This window comes from Adiantum capillus-veneris, chromosome 14 (genome assembly GCF_014529385.1).
Source record: "Adiantum capillus-veneris isolate H3 chromosome 14, ASM1452938v2, whole genome shotgun sequence".
Lineage (NCBI taxonomy): Eukaryota > Viridiplantae > Streptophyta > Polypodiopsida > Polypodiales > Pteridaceae > Adiantum > Adiantum capillus-veneris.
In genome coordinates this window covers 11,842,556-11,854,956 of record NC_140944.1, presented here as the reverse complement: position 1 = coordinate 11,854,956, position 12,401 = coordinate 11,842,556, and positions in this window count along the sequence as shown.

Below are 12,401 nucleotides of genomic sequence, written 5' to 3'. Positions count from 1 at the left end.
AACCTAGAACTCTGGAGGTACTCCCAATCATTGGGAACGGAGTATCCTTCATATCTAGCAAACCATTGATCATCATCTTCATCTTGGGAAGACACACACTCCTTCCTTACCGAGTAGACACCGTACTCAACGTCGGAGGAGTATGCCAAAATACGCAATGTAAAGATATCGATAGATGGCAACTTTCTAAGGTCCGTAACACATAAGGAAACAAAAAAACCATGAATCTTACTTTATGCCATGAATTTATGATTTCATGCACACACACCTGGTCTTGTAGTGCTTACAGATGGTCCTAAAAAAAATTTTGTGCGGCAAAGGTACACACCAAAAAAGTGGCTCTGCTTAAAATAATGGAAAAAAAAATCAAGGTCCCAAAGATAACAGAATAAGTCTCCACATCATGTCTTAATGGTGGACAAAAACATACCAAGATATGGATGATCTTAACATTTAATAGAAAGAACACCTCGGAGATGTAAGTCATTTGATCCATGATCTATATACCCAAATAGAAACCACAAAATAGACAATTTGAGGAAGGAACAAAACCTTCAGATGACATAGTTTAGTATATGTTATGGAGAGAGGTAGAAAATTAATTCACAAAATATTTTATGATTTGAAACATATATAAAGAAGAAGACAATGATGAGAAGGATTGGAGCCTTCATATGGCATTGATTGATATCTCATGGTACATAATGTTTATTGTTAGTGCAATTGTTTTGTAATTACATCAACGTCACGTAGGAGAATTTTCACTCCTACAGTTGAGCGTGACTGTGATAGTGCAACATACAATTGTCCATGAGTGAAGACCGGTGTCACCAGGTATAGGCCCAACATGGTAATGCTTTGTCCATGTGACTTATTTGTCATCATACAGAAAGAAGGATTGGAACCTTCATATGGCATTGTTTAATATCTCATGGTACACAATGTTTGTTGTTAGTGCAGTTGTTTTGTTTACATCAATGTCTGTGGCTGAATCTTCACTCCAGTGAACGTGCACGTGACAATGCAACATACAGTTGTCCATGAGTGAAGACCGGTGTCATCAGGTATAGGTCCAACATGGCAATGCTTTGTCCTGTGACTTATTTATCGTCATACAAAAAGCCAATCTAACTGGGAACTGCCTCCGTCTAAGAACAAATGGCAACTTTGTACGAGAATGCACAAAACATATTTGAGCGATGAAAACCCAAGTGCCTACCCGTGTACCTGTAATAACTTCTGCCTCTAGAACTCTTGTATGAAATGCCTTGCACACCAAGCGTGTCCCATTACATAGACCTCGACTTGGATCAATGTTTCGTAGTAGAATTATTGGGGCATTCATTTTCAACTCCAAGCAATGTGTTGGAAATCCACCACCCAAGGTGAGACTAGTTAAAAACTCCTCAAAGTATAAGAAAGGATCTTGCATCGAGTTTTCCGCCACACAGTCAGCACTAAAGTATTGCACAACATCACCTTTCATTGTGTACAGGGCCTTAGCATTGACAATATCAACTTCAGAGTTTTTTGGAGCAAGGATGGCCCGCTCTCTGAAGTATTCTGCATGGACCACATCTTTATCAATTTCTGAATAGATGCAACCTATCAATACATCCAATGAGGATGAAGAAAGCACCATGTGACGGGAGATTTCTATCATTTGTTCATCACCGATTGTCGAAGTCCCATTTCCTACATCCATAAGCCATTCTCTATAGGCAGAATTTGCAACATCACCACCTCCCACACGCATGTTATGTGCCAATCTAAGAAGCTTCACACAATTCCATAAGTGCGATCGACAAAGTGTAGCATCAACAATGTCAGCACGCGCTCCCTGGAACACCACTGGTAAGATCTATCTGAAATCTCCCCCAAGAAGCAACACTTTTCCACCAAATGGATTTGTTGAGCACATGATATCTTGCAAAGACCTGTCCAAAGCTTTGAAGGCATATCGATGCATCATAGCAGCCTCATCCCACACAATCAACTTGCACATTCTAAGAAATTCAGCAAGTTGACCTTGAATAGGGATATTGCATGTGCTACAACTATCAAGGTCCAAGGGTATCTTGAATCTAGAATGTGCAGTGCGTCCATTTCGCAATAGCAATGCTGAAATACCATAAGATGCTGTGGCCAATGCAACTTCTCCTTCTCCACACACACGTGACAACAAACAATTATACAAATAAGTTTTCCCAGTCCCTGCAGGACCATCTAGGAAAAAAATAGCCCCACCATCAATAGTCAATCCATGCAACACTGCCTCAAAAGCAATCCTTTGATCTTCATTTAGACTCTACTCCATTTCACGTGACACGGATAGCTCTTGCATTGTGTCAAGGCATTGATCTTGGAAAAGAAAGCTATTTTCATCACGTGTCACAAAGCATTCATCATGCATTGAAATTCCAGGAAATTCAACTAAACTTCGTCCAAAAGTACCAAGAATGTTATGCAAATCTCTCAATGCATACCCTTTAGCAACCTGTGTACAACCATCTAACGACTCATATCTCATCTCCAACAGGTGTTGATAGTCCTCATACAAAAAACGTCGAAATCTTTCCCATAAGAGATGAGGGGAGGAGGGTTCACAAAACAATAGAATGGTCACAAACAAATGTCTCAAGCCTGTATGTGTACTGCAAGCTTTCTCCATGCATCCGAACCATTCCCCATCATCTTCTAAGATACCCCTTGCAATGCATGTTGCCTTGAATGTTGGAAACAATACACCATTTGCGGAGCGTAGATCCTCAAATGATTTACATCCTTTACAAATAGTCAAAAGCAAACAGACATAATATCGTTCACCTACAGAGGGCTGCACAAAATACATCCGCCCAATAGTGTCCCCACGACGTCTCTTTGTCCATTTCATGGAACCCGAATTCCACACCCACTTTTGAGAAAAATCAATGTACAAACTATCATTTGCTTCAGGATTCTCCAAGTTGCATGTGAACCACTCTGTCAAAGTGGTCTTCTCTGCATTATCTCTTTGCAAGACATCATTAAGTCTATCATTATCTCGAAAAGTCACCATTTGACCAGCCGGAACATGCACGCTCAATCTCTGAACAACTGGTGCATCATTGTGCAAAGGATATTCAAAAATTCTCTAGGAATTACCAGCCCCATTTTTTTCAAATTTTTCGTGACCTCATCCCAAAGATGCGGTCGGATATGCAGTAACTCTGAGAGAGTCAATGTACAATGGATAGGGGATGACATCAGCTCGTGAAGAGTTTTAGTATCCATCATCTTAGGATTGGCTTTCCATTGAGATGGGACTTTACTTAAGATCGAGTTTTAGGATTACCAATAAATGAAGGTAAAGTCTTCAACGACTGCGGTTTACTGTCCTCTGATATTGTTGTGCCTGCATTGCCATACAATGATCTGATATCATTTGGGTAGAGCTCATGCTCCAGGTGGATTTCTGGGATGATAGGTGCTGACACAAATGTGGCACTTCCATCTTTTCTATTCCTAATCTATTCCCATAGCTCTTGAGGCCATTGTTATTCCTGAATCTTTTCTCGGATTAGTACCTCGATTTTTGGAGCCATAGGAACTGATGGTTCCATAAGCGCTTGAGCGGCTTGAATGAGCTCCTTGAACATCTTTAGCCTCTCTTTCTCATAGCCTGGATGAGGGCATTAACCACCTATCCTCTTGGGTTTGGTTAGGCTTTAGCCTTGCCTTGTAAGCGTTCAAAATTGCATCTAGAAGTTGTTGCCCTCCATGTGGTCCATATTGTCTCTCTCTAACATAGTTCCGATTATAGAAACATTCATGAGTTTCATGGTTTGTTCATTTTTGTTCTGTAGCACACCATTTCAATATTCGCTATGCATTTTCTCTTGGCTTTTATTGAAGGTTGCACCACTGGGTTGGATGATCTCCTCCACAAGTATCGCATTTTCGGATGGGCGATTGTCGTGTGTGTTTGGGTTCGTCCTGTTTCCTTGGTTTATCCTCCTGATCACTTCCTCGATCATTCAATCAACGTTCGGCACAGTTGGGTTTTGCCCTCCCACTTTTGTCGTGGACTCACTAGTGGTTGAAGAGGGGCTATTAGTCCCCTGATCTGTGTCTTCAGTCACCTCCCCATATGCTTTGCAGTTGTCTACAAGATACAACGCCTCTTTTGTGACTTGCTCAAAAGTTACACATGCCTTCAAGTGCAAGTCCTTTTTGAGCGTGTCATTTTGCAATCCTTCTATGAAAAGGACTGATAGTCTTTCATCCTGAGGTAGTTCTTGAGCAGGGCATCTTTCTATGTACTACTTGAAACGAAGCGATGCTTCCTTCACTTTCTCTTTTTCCTTTTGCCTAAATGCATAGATCTGGGAGACAGTGTTATGCTTGATCCCTCTTTTTGAGAATTCCTCAGAAAATTCTCGAAGAAGTTGCTCAATACTTGGGAATTCCAAGTTGTTTAATGGTTGGAACCAAGTCAAGGTAGTACCTTCTAATGTCAACCCAAATCCTTCATATTGAGTGTGAAAATCAGTTACCTGTTCCGCTCTCAACACTTGTTTGAAGATTGAAACATGGGCATACGGACCTCCGGATCCATTATACTTTTTGGGTACGCATTTTGCCACCTGAGATGGTCGCATACGTCTGGTCTCTGCAACCATTCTAACAACTTGTGGTCCGCCTGGTGTGGCTTCTCTAGGTTCACAATCTCCTCTTGGTACTAGTAGTGGTATCCTATCTGCTATACGTTCATCAAGTCGATCTCGTGTAATAGTCGGAGGGATTCTAGTGGTGTAAGTGATGTCAGGAATAGTACTGCCCCTATGTGTGTTCATGGAAGCCCTAGAGGCCGTCGATCCTAAAGGTCCTGTTTTTGGGACTCATTCATGTCCATAAGAATCCTCTACTCTGGTTCGCAAGGGGCTCACGATTACAGTCTCAGGTCTGGTGTGCGTGGTCATGGTTTTTACCTCTTCTGGATTTATAATATTGGTGGAGTGGTCCTCCAAAATATGTATATCTCTCTAACTCCTTTCGATCCATTGGAGAGTACTTTCGACCATACTTGTCCATTATGACCACCTGAATACTTGTACCGTCCGTGTATGTGTAAACATACAAGTTTTTTTGGTTTGTCAATTCTTTGATGCGGGGCTCGTCACATCTGTAATAGAGTGTTTGTTCTCCATTATTGAACTTATAAAGCCCCACATATGTGTTGTCTATGTTAAGGCGCTCTGTCTCATTGGTGCATTTGAGTACCACGTTTTGTTTCTCCATTTTGGGTGGTGCATCGGTGACTTCACTATCTACCTTGTCCTTGGTGCCGGTCATTCCCCATTTATCCACAATAAAAGAGTTATGAACCACCAAGTACATTACTCCCTCTCGGTCAAAATATCTATCCCCGTCGTAATCAACATCTACAAGGTCTCTGAACTCACTCGGATTATTTTCCAACTTAACAAAGTAGCGGTCCAATCCATCCTTATAGATTTTGGCCTTAAGCACATTTTCAAATTGAAACTTCAAATACAACAATTTTACATCAGATGTAGGCTGAGAAGGACCAGCACCCATCGAAGCTGCTCCCTTAGGGTTTGACTTGTTATAATCTTCAGTCATGAGGTTGTATGATCTCTTAGATGAAGTGTCCAAGAAGCTCTCCTCTAAAACGGGTTCCAAAGGCGACAATGGTCTCTGATTCACACTTTCTTCCGTCGAGTGATTACTCCCTTGATCAAAGATGTTGGGGTTCCTATTCTGGTACAATCTTCTTGATCGCAAATTCATGAAGAATTGTGTGAGCTGATCACACAAGGTGTGATGATGCTATTCCCCAAGTCTTTTTGGATTTGATCAATTTTTTCCAAGTGAGAAGCAAGATTTTGTGTCTGTTTTGCGGTTTTTTGCCGACAACTCCTTTTCTGGTATTTTGACCAGTTTTTTTCACTTTTTGTCTATGGGTCCTTTTGGAAAAGTTGTTCACTTAGTAATCAGGAGTACACTGATCAAATCTCACTGTCAGATGTCTACCTAGAACATGGATCGTGATCCATGTTGGGAAGCATCTGTACATGAAATTTAGTTTTGTTGATTCCCTGCTTCTAGTGGATTCCAATTCTCATCCGTTTTTGGAATTTGGATAAGAAGTTTAGCTTTTCATTGTTTTCCCCTTTTTTCAAGGTTTTGCTCTGCTTACCCCAAAAGGTACATGGATCGCGATCCATGTTGGACAGGCAATTTGAAAGTTTTTAGCACATTCTTTTTCAGCCAGTGTTTTTATCCCCTTCTTGAAAGTTTTGCTGGGTTTGGTCCAGTTTTGAAGCTCTGACCATCACTTCTTCAACTTTTCAAAGTTATGGTCTTCAACACCAAAATAAGGTTTTTGACAAGTTTTCCCTTGATCCTTTTGGCCCCAAATGATGGTATAATTTGTTTCCTAACCTACTCCTATAAATTGAAATGAATCCGCAAACATAACTGAACTTAACAGTACGAAAATAACAACAAAGTGTGTGGTGGAACAGCCCTTTCCAAGCATGTGAAAAATCAAAGAATGAAATACTATCTTGTACTTCACTCACAGCTTTCTTTGATCTTAAGGAATAGCACTGGCTAGTCACGGACTCCAGTCTCTATCAAGCACTAATTTTACGTCTAGCTGCTTCAATGTCTATGTGTAAGCGGAATGGGTATCAAAAGCTTTAAGGGAGATTTTTTTGTTTTTGTACACTGAGTCACTCACCACCTAAGGATCGGTTTCCCCGGCAGCGGCGCAAATGTTAGCGGGTCACCGTGACGACGGACGTCTGCAGCATAGCTCTTTTGTACTAACATAATGTCAATATGCAAGGAAGCGACTCGGGATTGGGCACGGAGACTTAATGAGAGTGTCAATCTCACCAAAGTGAACTCAGGGGCTACTCATTTTATGACACAAGCAAATCAGCCACTTCCTAGTCAGACAATCAGTATGTGTCCAATCTCACCACTCTAGGTCATCACGCCTTTTCGGCATCCAAACGAATCTGGAATGCCACGAAACTTAAGAAGAGGTATCACAACACTTAAGGGCTCAATCCTACCAAGTTTTGTCACCATTTGGGAAGGTACATAAATCACGATCCATCACAAAAAATGTGCAAAAAATTGAAATAGAAGTACTTGGAAAGGTCTTCCTTAAGCATAGAAACACTTATCCATGGTCAAAACATCAAAAAACATCCATTTTAACCTCCAAATCAATTCATTTAGCTCACAAAGAATGCGTCCCGAACCACAACAGAATTGGAAATGATTACACTTAGATTGTAGAGCAAGAGACAAGGAACGCAATGTGCTATTCGGAAACAAATTTTGATTACTAGCTCAGGAAGAAAAGGAGATTACAAGTTGAAGCAAGAAGAGGCCTCCACAGTGCACATTTTTTATTCTTCAAACTAATGATAAATATCTCTCAAAACTAAGGGTTTTGACTTTAAAAGTTAAGGGGGCTTTCCCACGACCATCCGGTCTCTTACAAGGGTGTAGACTCAGAGGAGTAAAAAGGATATTGTCTAATTACATCATGATTAAAACTCATCCTAGGCTGAATTACATGGATTTCTTCAAAACAATAGAGTGTTTATTACAGGGTTTAGTGTTCATACACCTGTATCCACCAAACACCATTTGATGTGGCTGTTCTCCACATAGAAAGGACCTTTTTATCTTTGTAAGGGTCCACAAGTTGATGTCTATAGTGAAGATATCATCTCCTCAATTCAAGTAGCTAGCATGCTTGAAATACTCCTAGAGGTTCATGACCATCCAAAATGATGTCAAAGAACCATGCTAAGGTACCATGCCATCATACTACCATGCTAACATGCTTGAGCCTTTGTTTCTACCTTATTGGTGAAGAAGATGTAATGGATTTGAAACTTTAACACCTTCTTTCAAGTCCATAAGCATCTCTAATGAGAAAACATAATATCTTAGAAAATCTAAATGAAAAAATAATTGAAGAAACAAAATCTCTAATGCTAAAAAAATGAAGTCTTTTTAAACAAGCCTTCCCTTATTCATGAACCTTGCATGAGGAGCCTTCCCATGCTATCCAACTTCTTCCCTTGTGGGAAGTTCCCTTATCTAAGTGCTAATCTATGCTTGAATAAAATCTCCTTCTCTAGAGCTTCAGTGGAGATATTATCAACACTCTTCTTGGTGCTGCAATGGTGTAAGACCATGTTTCCACTTTGGACCTTCTCCCTTATGAAATTCTAGATTGAACTTCAATGTGCTTGGTCCTTTGATGCATCACTAGCTTCTTTCCCAAAGTTTCAACTAAGGTGTTGTCCCACATGATAGGTGTAGGTTATCCACTTTAATAGAAGCCTAATTCTTGCAAGAATATCTACAACCAAATAGAATCACAAAATAATGTAGTAAGAGCTTTATATTGAACCCTTGCTGAGGAAAGGTTGATGGTGGTTTTATTTTTGGAGATCCATGAAATGGCTCAAGTACATAGAAAGAAAGCATTTCTACTGATGTTCTTTATATCCACCAAACCAATTGCATAATTTGAATCACTCTATCCATGGAGACTGAGCATATCTCCTCCATATAAACAATCTCAAGAGGGAGTACCTTTCAAGTACTTTAGTATCCCCTTGGTTGCATTCTAGTGAGATAATAAGACCCTGGGACTGCCTAGCATCGATCTTTCGCCCAACCTCCCTTTATAGGCCTTGCCCCTAGGATCTTGTCTCCATTAGCAGTCGGCTGGTTCTTGACCTCCAGGGTAGCCCTTGGCCTGACATAACTCCCCCCTTGGAGAAGCGTTTTTGTCCTTGAAAACAAGAATGATGATACACTAATGTTTTCCACATTGGCATCCTTCATGGATCCAGCTGTTTGCTTGATTGGAACACGGTTCAGTAGGAGGTTCAAACCAAGAGTAACATCTTGATTTTCCACATTGTTGTCCATTTGAAAACCATCTTGTGCTACCGATTCCTATCCAATCATAGTGTGTAGACTCCATTTAGGACGCACATGAGCATTCTAAACAAGTTTTCACAACAAAGCTGTACCCGAAAGAGTATCACTTTTTACTTTCCATGAAAGTAACTTGCTGACATACCTCATCAGCCAAGTTTAGGTCTTTGACTTGCTCTCAAATTTCATCAGTAAACAATCCCACCATAACTAGTGTTCAAGGTTGAGAACCTGACTTATACATGAAGAGACTACCTAGTCGCAAACATGCTTTAATTGATGGTAAGCAAACTCCAAGTAGAGCAATAAATTCTTGTTAATTGGATTGCTTGGTGCTAATTTATGCACTTTTCATATCCTTTAGCACAAAATTACACTTTGTAATCTACCTATCCCCTTGGATAACTGACAAAGCTGAGGTGTGTTTCCCCCACGGTTTTCAGACAGTCTTCCGAGATGACTAGTAAACAGGGCTCACAATATTGTACAACATTGTTGAGGAATCAACAATGTCCTTTGAATAGCCATCGTGGTTAACTTGAAAGATCCACAAGCACCCAAACCCTAAGTACCTTAACAAGTCATTCAACAAATTTTTGCCACTGAAATTGCTTCTAATACATCATGCTGAAAATGGTCTAGAAAACAGATATGATCAGCACCTAGGGGCATTGTCATGACACATAATTGAAGTAGTAGCGTCAGTGTCTATCCCAGAGACTCATATCCTCCACATGTGGAATATGTCTCAGGTAAGGATGTAAAAAAAAACGTCCTTCAAGTACGAGATGTACTTGGGTGTGGAGGTAACTATAAACACGCATGCAACGTGCGTGAGAGAGACCCTCGTTATCCATGCTCCACACCCATGGTTGCATCCCATGTGACAACATGTGCCAAATAAACCCTACAAGTGGGTTACTTATTTTGGACACAACAGCCCAAATTTCTTGGCTCTTACATGACCTACTATTTCTGTTAAGAGCAAAAATGGATGAAAACATATAAGTTTATGCATCCTACTTGGAAAAGGAAACAAAAAACATAAAACCAAATCAGATGCATACATGGAGGGTGAATATAGTGTTCACTTATTCATAGGCATCTGTCCAAATTTCCTGCATGCAAAGGCCTAGGAACACTAATTGAAAATCAGCAAAATGCAAGTAGTACTGCACATGTAACCTTGGGTGTTGCCTTTGCAATTAAGACCCATTGGTTAAAGAAACATTGTCAAACCCCTTGGTTTAACATTGCATGAAAATTGCTCAATGAGCAGCCGGCCCTTGGCCTTTGTCCGTGACCCCCCTTGGGTTTGCCCGTGGCATTTTATTACTTTTGAAGTTGAAATATTTCCACTACCAATTGCCAGTTTGTGGACTTCTTTCCTTGAAACTGCAAGTGTGAAGGTTCCAAGAATGGGATTTAATAATCACGCACTAGGTCTTACCCCAAATTGTACTCATATAGGCACTCGTACGGCTAATAAGCGCTTCACTAAAATTGGAGTCGTATGCACAACTAGATCTTTGGTACACCCAAAAAGAGTTGTTTTGCCTACGGCAGAACAAGCTCGTTGGGATGTTAAGGATGCGCAGGCTCATGCATTGATTGCGTTGTCTATGAAGCGCACCAATGTTCCTCACATCCGTTCAACAAAATCTGCAAAACAGGCTTGGGATATTCTAGCAGGTCTTTATGCAAGCCGCAATGAGGCTAAAATTGCTTTGCTGCGTAAAGAGCTGGAGTCGAAGATTATGCATGAGGAAGATGATATGGACACTTTCCTTGCTAGTGTCAAGGATATCAATAAGCCACTTATTTTTGCAGGTGAAGTTATTTCAGACAGTTCCTTGTGCAGACTGTTCTTGATGCCTTACCAGATTCTTATCAGACTTTTGCTAGTACTTGGAGACTTATGACCCAAGGAAATCCAGAAGTTGTCAAGTTTGATGCATTATGCACATTGTTGTTGCAAGAGTCACTTTCCAGAAAAAACAGGACTAGACAGCGTGCAGTTGAATAGGCTTTTATTGCTTCTCAAAGAAAGGGTGGTTACATCAATGCAGCCACTTCTTATGGTTCTGCTGCGAGTGGCAAAAATTTTGTTCCTAATGCTTCTGACGGCAGCAATTCGTCTGGAAATTCTGGTGATAAGGGCAAAAAGAAGATGCGTTGCCATTATTGTAAAGCCAATGATCACTTGATCAAGTCGTGTCCTAAGTTGAAGGCCAAAGAGGCTAAGAAGAAAGAGGGTGGTTCCACTACAAATGCTGGTTCCACTACAAATGCAGCCATTGTTGAGTCTTCTGTGAAAGGAGACCGTGATGCTGATGTTGATGCAGAATGGGCTTTTAGCGCAGAGTTCACTTACAATCCTGCTGTCCATGATGCATGCTTGTCAGTTGCTACAGATTCACATGTGTGGTCTTTTGACAGTGGTGCTACAAAGCACATTACCTCACATCGTGAATTGTTTACCTCTCTCGAGTCTGTCCCTCATGGGAATTCAGTCACTTGTGCCAACAATGCCTCTTATCCAGTTCAGGGAGTTGGAAATATTGTGCTTACTGCTGCAAATGGCAGCTCTTTCACACTTGTTGATGCACTTTATGTACCTGGGATCAAGAAGAATCTCTTGTATGTATCCACACTTGCTAGACTTGGACTTGTAGTCAAATTTGTGGATGACAGATGTACAGTTCATGATCTCAGTTTCGGTGATGAAATTGTTGCATCTGGCCTTTTGTGTTGTGGGCTATATAAGCTCACTTTGTATGACAAGTGTGGACAAAATTTTGCAAATGCTGTTGCAGATTCAAGGGCTATTTCAGATGCAAAACTTTGGCATGCACGTTTTGGTCATCTGAATTTTGCTAGTTTGCTACGTTTGCAAAAATTTGATATGGTTGCTTCTTTGCCGCCTCTTGAAGCACCTGTCAAACATGTTTGTGAAGGTTGTATTTTGGGTAAGATGCAGCGTTCTAAATTTCCAAAGGATGGTTCAGTTTGGGCCACATGCAAGTTGTAGCTTGTGCATAGTGATGGTTGTGGGCCCATGCAAACTCCGTCCTTGGGCAATTACCTGTACTTCGTGACTTTCATTGATGATTACTCCAGGCATGCATGGGTATTTCCACTTAAAGCGAAGTCCGAAGTTTTTATGTGCTTCAAACAATTTTTGGCTATGGCTAAAAACGTCTCGAAATGTACTATGGGCACCCTCCGTTCCGATCGAGGGGGGGAGTATATGTCTCATGAATTTAATGCATTTCTAGCTAGTTGTGGGATAAAACACCAATGTACAGTGCCTTATACACCTCAGCAAAATGGTGTTGCTGAGACGAAAAAAAATCACTGACGGAAATGGCACGATGTATGGTCAAAAGTCAAGCTTTGCCGCATTCTTTTTGGCT